Source organism: Papaver somniferum, chromosome 3, assembly GCF_003573695.1.
Source record: "Papaver somniferum cultivar HN1 chromosome 3, ASM357369v1, whole genome shotgun sequence".
NCBI lineage: Eukaryota > Viridiplantae > Streptophyta > Magnoliopsida > Ranunculales > Papaveraceae > Papaver > Papaver somniferum.
Window position 1 is genome coordinate 111,309,988 of NC_039360.1, and position 8,482 is coordinate 111,318,469.

At 36.0% G+C, this 8,482-nt stretch overlaps 1 long non-coding RNA gene across 1 annotated transcript; it reads right to left on the reverse strand.

Annotated features, from left to right (window-relative positions):
• Positions 1-2,057: 2,057 nt before the first annotated feature.
• Positions 2,058-3,878, reverse strand: LOC113361551. The gene is made up of 2 exons (XR_003365183.1): positions 3,758-3,878; positions 2,058-2,419 (listed from the first exon to the last, which is right to left on the reverse strand). It is a non-coding gene; the product is annotated as an uncharacterized LOC113361551 (long non-coding RNA).
• Positions 3,879-8,482: the final 4,604 nt, after the last annotated feature.

Sequence of the window (8,482 nt, forward strand, 5' to 3'; positions counted from 1 at the left end):
TGCTAGATTAAATACTTTGGGTGCTTCATCATCCAGTGGCCATAAGACCAATTTTATCCGGTAATGTTCCTGGCTTAAGGAGACGCACAACATTGGCGTGATCCTAAAAGACATACTGGAGACAATAATCAAAACACCAAACGGATAATAGGTGATATCTTAAATAAAAGTTCGATACATGGCATAAGGTAGAGACAATTATTATGCTTGCACAGACGGTAGCATTCCAACTATGTTTCGTACCCCCATAACAACTGTCATTTATCACCGGGTAACCCATAAATATCTAGGTAGACCAGGGACGTGAGGTAACATTATTTCCATGGTGGGCACATATTTTTTTCTTCTTTTGTGGTTCCTTTGGAGCATTTCCTTTACCTCCTTATTTTTCTAACCTTGTAGTTGATCTTCTTTGCCTCATTCTTTTTGACTTTTTTCTGCATCAACTTCTCCGTCATCAGTTTTTTCTTTATATGCTTCTTCGTCGTCACTTTTTTCTTCACCAACTTCTTCGTCACCATTTTGTTTTTCATTCATTTATTTTATCACTTTCTGTACGAGACTCGGATACTTCTCGTGTTGGAAGCTCCACTTGAATTTCTTCATTGATGATGAACGATTTAGATTTATCCCCCGAGCCCCTACGGTGTTTATCTCTCCACTTGATTTTCTTCATTGATAATGACCGATTTAATTTTATCCCCCTATCCCCTACGGTGTTTAGCCCCTAAATTTTTACTCTCCTTTCGATGAGGTCCCAATCTCGGAGGAGAAGCAAGATCACGTTTCTTCTTTGCTTTTTTTGTTTAGGTTTTTTTTTTTTTTTGCTTTCCCTTGTTGTCCCTAGAGAATATGGCAATACACGATAAATAATAATTAAATTCAAGTATATTTACGAATCCAAGTACAAAATCGGTTATCACGAATCCAAGTACATAGACCAATTCCTAGCAACTCACACAACATAATTGGTCTATATAATTGCTCGTATAAGATGATACTAGCCCAGAAATTTTCCAAAAAGTTTGGGCATTTTCTCCAACCAAAATCGGGCAGTTGAGAAACCACACACTCCAAAACTGGTCCATGTGGACATTCAAATAAACCGATTTTATCAAAAATGACTAATAAAAACACGATTATTTCTTCCACGCCAGAAAAAGTCGGTATGGGAATGAACATCGACCAATTCTGGTTAGATATTCTTCAGCCAAAAAAAAATACTCACAGAATAATTGGTCGACGTATGAAATGATCCTTGATAATATGTGTATATAAATTTATATCTCAACCTCTACTCAATCAGTATGTGTATAGAGACAGAGTCCGTAAACCTGATTGTGAAGCAGAGTCTGTACATATTCAAGATCAATCTAGTTGTATCCAAATAATCTAATAGGAATTCTACCAAGTGATTAAACTTGTTATTTATCTTTCAAGATACGAATTCTACAAGAAACAAGTCTTGTAATCGCTTAAAATTAAGCGGACGTATCAACTTAGATTGAATACGGCACAAATCCGTGTAAATCCAATTATAAAGATAAACAGTATAATGTGGAAAAGGAATAACACAAGATACCGGAATTTTTTTTTACAAGGAAACCGCAATAGCTGAAAACCCCAGGACCTCGTCAGATTTAACACCACACTGTATAAAACTGCTACATACACTAGCCTACTATCAGATTTCGGACTGGAATGTAATTGAGACCGAACCCACCCTCCAAGCGATTCAGTTACAGTCGCGCTCCTTACATCTCTTGAACCTCGCAAGGCTCTACGCACTTGATTCCATTAGATAACGTCCTTTACAACTAGGGTTGTCAATGGGTCCGGATCCCCGTGTAGTACATAGCCCAGAACCGGACCCGGTATATCAACATCAGTTACGTGTCCTAACGGTTCCGGGACCGGTTCCCTATTTTATTAGCCCAGAACCGGACCCAATAACAGACACGGGTAATCACCGGGTCTGGGTACCCGATGGGTAAAAAACAAATTTATGACTTCCCAATTTTGTGACTCCCAAGTCCTGAAACAGGAGTATTCAAGACTTCAACAAAAAACAAAAGTAACCATCTTTGAACATACAGATAGAAATAGAATGCAAACTTAAGCTTAGATTAGGAAAACTAAAATTATTTTCCTAGCTATAGGTAAAAATCTGCCATAATATAATAAATACAAAAGTTGGCAGACTTTTTTTTTAAGTCGAGAACTACAAATAACTCCACCTGTAATATAACCACAAAAGTTGACAAACATATCATTCTATAAAGTGTAGAAGCCCCAAAATATAAATGCGTTTTCCTTTACAAGTACATATACACAAAAGAAGGATGTAGTTTGCAGTCGCACATCGCATGTTTTTTGGCTATATCAAAAAGAAGTTCCCATCAATTGTTCCCAATTGTGCCTGCAAGACAAACAGATATGAAACATACTATGAAATGCAGGCTTAAAATGACAAAAGAGTATATCATCATCAACTGTTTAACAGCCAAAGTTCGATAACAGTGCAAGTACGTACATAGTTGCTAAGTATAAAAATTCTAGCTTAGATTAATTACACGATGAAATGAAGTAAATTTAATATAATTCATACCACATTACAAGTACTAATAACAAAATATCACGAAAAAAGGTTCAATATTCACTTCGAAGCATTTACACAAACATTATAAGGTCAGTTTTCGGCTCTGACATGCTATATTTGGCGAGATATATTTTCTAAAGGACAGACCCAAATCAGGCACGTGATATCATTTTGGAAAGGGAAAACAACCCTCTACAACTTTCAAGAAGACTATGGGGACTAAATCAGAGATCAAGTGCCCCAAAATCATCCGGAAAACCCCCAACAGGTGATGCCATTCAGAAATTTCAGTTGTGGTTGACTGTATGTTTGATACTATAACTTTCAAACGACAAGTCTAAACTTCAGTCCCTTTTGCAAGGGTATAGAGGACACTAACTCAAATACTTTCCGTGAAGAAACCTTTGTTTAAATCTTCACCAATACGCACCATAAATTAACCGCAAAAACATTGTCTGTGCAGTATTGACAAAAGATTTTTAACTCTCATAAAGTAACTTGACTTCTATCATACATGCTTGAACTTATGTTGATAAAATAAAGGTATGCTCAAGGATTAATGATGACCAAAGAAACAAGATTAGAATTACCTAAATTCCATAATAAAAGGATTAATAGTTCATTGTAGCACTTTTACAAATAAGTTATGGGCAGTAAACATAACCACTATAATTAACCATTTTCTATAACCATATTCTTTAGCACGGAGGCATATCATTTCATCAGTATGAGCTATATCATTTCATTCTTTCATAGACATTCACATGAGATGTAAACATCCATCCAAATTAGAAATAAACACAAGCAAGATTCTATCTTAAGAACGCACACATATAATCATAATTGTAAATATAATAGAAACCCCAATTTCCATTTATGAATCAACCCATTTATCACAGGATCCTATCAAGATGTAAAGCCCCAAATTCCATAACAACCCCAAATTGATTGAATACAAAATACCGAATCAATTAAACTTTCAATTTACATCTCACAAATTTCTTAAAAACAATTGAACATACCACCTTAATCACCTTCATCCTTCAAATAAAATCTTTGAAATCAAATAAAATCTCTCAAATCGATTCAAAAGTAGAAGGATTAAGCTAAAATCAAATAAAATCTTTGAGAGGAAATAGTGTGTAATAATAGTAATACCTTTTTACCAGTGAAAGACTTCGAAAGGGAATGGATCTTGTACTCGGTAGAAGTAGTTGCGGCTGTAGGAACAAAGAGTATATGAAAAAACGAAGTGAATCCATTATCCGCTCAACTGAAGAGAAAACGCGTTTATATATGACCAAATTCTACATAAGCAATTTACTTAATTAACCCTTTACCAGAAACCTGGTTACCCGTGGGTAGGACCCGTCTGGAACCGTTTACTAACGGGTCTAATCGGGTAGACCCGGTTTGGACCCGAATTCACTAATGAGTCCAGTTTTACGACCCATATCCGGACCCGTTTCACCCGGTTCCGGGTATTTGGGTACCCATTGACAGCCATGTTACAACTTAAGAGTTGATTCAGCCAAAGTGAAGACTTTTTATACCAATATGCCTATAACAAATAAGTCTATTGGGATTCCGTTTAGATCAAAGATCAAGGTGAGAAAATCTGTTTACAATAGGAAAAGCTAGGAAACCTCACAATTCCGGAACTTACGACTCCCAAAGAGCAACCTAGATTCTTAACCACCTCTCAAGAAAAATCATCAAAATTGTTAGAGCATTACTCGGCCAAAGTCATAAATGTTGCTATCTCAAGCTTGTTGTCAAATTTAGTTGTCAAAACTATATCTTGATTTCTAGTCTCCAATTAGTCAATTCCAGGATTAGGATAAAAGTGTAGTTGAGAAACGGTACACATACTTAAATAGTTCTGCGAGCTCCGGAACTTGTTTGTGTTTAATAGTATACAAACCGGTACACGTACTGTGAATGACCTGACTCACAAACGGCTATGGTATTTGTATTTTGTACATCTTGTTAGAGCATTACTCGGTCGAACTCACAAGTGTTGTTCTATCAAGCTTGTTGTCAAATTTAGTTGCCAAAACTATATCTTGATTTCTAGTTTACAATTAGTTAAATCTCGGTCTAGGATAGTGGAGTTGATAAACGAACTAGTCACCATTTGTGTTCTATCGTTTGAAGGCGAAGATCAACCGAAGCTTTTGGAGAACTTCATCAACAAAAGGTAAGTAAAGACTGAACCACCTATTTCTCAAGTTATATTCACTTTTCTATCTTGAGATGATTGTCGCATAACTAATTAGACTAGCTTGCATAGACAAGAATTTGGAGTCGAGAACTAATTAGTTAGTTTACGAATTTCTCAAAATATAATGACTAAGCCTAATGAACATTTGTTCATACTTGATCAAATTCGGTGGAGAAAATTTTATTGTTTGGAACCAAATCTTGATTTAAGTTTATCGTTCGAAAATAGCCTGGAACGGTGATATGTATCATTGATGTTATTCAGAAATGTTTCGAATCGATTTAGAAAAATATAGAACTACTATATTCAGAATTTGTCTGAAGCCGTATTACATGTATTCGTACACGTAACGGGGTAGTTAATATCGACTTTCATATTTGCGTGATATGCATACTCATATGTACATCATGGGAAAATATGTTTGTTTCGTGATCCAGATAGGTATGTATATTCGTATACAAACCATTGTGGAACTGTGGTAAGGGAACCAGATTAAAATAATCAAATCGGTATGCGATCCAAAACATTTCTATGTTCTAGAACCAGTTTAATACCCAAACCGGTACGTAAACTTAACGTTATGTGAACTCTGGAACCGACAAAGGTCCAAAGTTTGCAATCCAGTACGTGAACTAAAAATTTCTGTAAACTCCGGAACTTTGAATTAGTTCAAAGTTTGCAAACCAGTACGTGAAATGAAAAGTTCTGTAAGAGTCTGGAACTCGGTAATTGCATAAGTGTGCGAACCAGTTTATGAACTAAGTAGTTCCGTTGACTCTAGAACTCGGTCACTGCATACAAGTTTGCAAACCGGTCCATGTACTGTGACTCGGCCGATTCACGAACAATTCAAGTAGTTGTACTTTGTACATTTACAAACTATGTCGATTTTTGATTCAATTGCGATTAAATTATTTCCTTGAAGTAATTTTCATTTGATCAACTCTCTAATTAACACTAGACTCAGTTGATCACATAATTGTGACTTAATATTAATGTCTTGTGAACATGAAAATGAGTGTTAAGCTTTTAAGTTCAAATAGGCTAATTTCGGCTAACCATATTGAACATAGTCTTTACACATGGTTCTGTTACGATTTACCTAACCATAGTGTATATCTTGTATATGTGCATAAGATTCAAAGCTTTCATCTAACGGTGAATATTAATTGCTTGGTTCAAAAGCTGTCTTAGCTTAAACCTAAAGCAACCTAGTCTTTGAAGTCTATATGAGGGGAACTCTTGGCAACTGGGATCTTTGAATCCTGACACTACTTTTTGGTGTGTCCTAGTTGTATCTAGAGTCGTCCTCTCCGGAAACCCTTTTAGGGTTCAGTGACTACAAAGACTTCATTGGGATTCATGAAGCCATGTCCAGTTATCTTTTATCTTGATAACTTGAGTATCCTGATCTTGATTGTTTGTAGAACCTTGCTCCATCAATCAAGATAGATAGTAATCAACAAAGTCTCTTCGTCTCATACTTTGTTGATTCCGCAAGTTTTATACTTGTGTGGTGAATAATAATCTAGGCTGCACTTCGGGTTGCATAAGTCCGGATTTTGAGGATACCCAAACTTTTGTCTAAGTTGCTATCGATTTCCATCACCTGGATCTATTATGTGATCTGATCATCCGTTTAGATCGTAAATCAGGAAATCAATAAATAGGCTTAATATGTGGGAGATAAATTTGGTTTAAAGTCTTCAATTGGGTTGAAGCAACTTATAGTTGGTGTGAGACCGTCTAAGGAAATCAATTGCGCGGAGTCCTGCTGGGATTCAAAATGCATAAGGAGCGCGACTGTACCTGAATCAGTGGGAGACTGAGTTCGGGCTAAACTATATTCTAGACCGAAGTTAATTGGTAGTAGGCTAGTGTCCGTAGCGGCTTAATACAGTTTAGTGTTCAATCTGGACTAGGTCCCGGGGTTTTTCTGCATTTTTGGTTTCCTCGTTAACAAAACTTCTGGTGTGTGTGTTATTTCTTTTTCCGCATTATATTGTTTATATTTATAATTGAAATATCACGGGTTGTGCGTTGATCACTCAAAGTAGCTAGGTCCAAACTTATTAGTTGGAAAAGACTTGATTGATCCTTGGACATTGGTCTTTGGTACCGTCTAAGAACTCTCTTTGTAGTTAGGTTCACGGGTTCAATTCTGTAAATTTTTTAACAAAAAGAGAGCAAGAGATATAGCTCTAGGCACTTTTCTTAATTGAGTTTTTACTCTCGGAGTTGTGTTGAGTTGTTCCATACTGATTGCCTAAGAAAAAGTTGGTGGTGTATTTTGGTACCCCCGACGTTTTCACATCTACTGACCATGTCGATTATTTTTAAATGCAATAAAGTTATTTCTACGAGATAATTAGCATTTGATCAAATCTCTAAAAACACTAGACTTGTTTGATCACATGATTGTGACTCAAGGTTAAAGTCTTAAGTGTTTATGAAAATCAATATTAAGCATATAAGTTCAAATCGGCTAGTTTCTGCTAACCACCTTGAACATAGTCTTGATACACGGTTCGGTTACGATTTCACCTAACCAGAGTGTATATCTTGTTTATGTAAATCAGATTCAATGATTCATCTAATGAATATTGATTGCTTGGTTCCAAAGCTATCTTAGCTTAAACCTAAACCAACCTATGCTTTGAATGTCTATAAAAGGAAAACTTCAAGCAACTAAGATCTTTGAATCCCGACACTACTTTTGTTGGTGTGTCCTAGTTGTAACTAGAGTCGTCATCTTCCTGAAACCCTTTTAGGGTTTAAGCGACTACAAAAACTTTATTGGGATTTGTGAAGTCAGGTCCAGCTATTGTTTATCTTGATAGCTCGAATATCATGATCTTGTTCGATTATTGAGCTTCTCACTTGAACAAGATAGATATAAATCATCAAAGTTCGCTTCGTCTTAGACTTTGTTGATTCCAAAAGTTTTATACTTCTGAGGTGAATAATAATATAGGCTGCACTTAGGGTTGCATAAGTCCGGATTTTGAGGTTAGCTAGACTTTGTATATTGCTATTGATTTCCATCATCTTGATCAAACTTTTTGATCGTAAAAGAAATCACATATAGGCTTAATATGTGGGAGGAAGATTGGTTTGAAGTCTTCAATTGAGTTGAAGCAACTCTTAATTGGTGTGACGTCAGCTAAGGGAATCAATTGCGTGGAGTCCTGCTGGGATTCAAGAGGCGTAAGGAATGCGACTGTAACTGAATCGCTGGGAGGGTTTAATTCGGTCTCAACTATATTCCAGTCAGAAGTTAATTGGTAGTAGGCTAGTGTCTGTAGCGGTTTAATACAATTTGGTGTTTAATTTGGACTAGGTTCCTGGGTTTTTGTGCATTTGCGGTTTCCTCGTTAACAAAACTTTTGGTATCCGTGTTATTCATTTTCCGCATTATATTGTTTATCGTTATAATTGAAATATCACAGGTTGTGCATTAATCAATCATAGTGGATACATCCGACCTTTTTTGTTGGATACAACTTGATTGATTACTTGGGAAATTGATCTTTGGAATCACCCATGTACTCCCGAAAATCAGGTTCACGGACTTGTGTCTGTTAACATTATGATTTGAGAGATAGAGATATGACTCTAAATATTCTTTCTTGATTGAGATTCATTAAGTTAAATTCTCG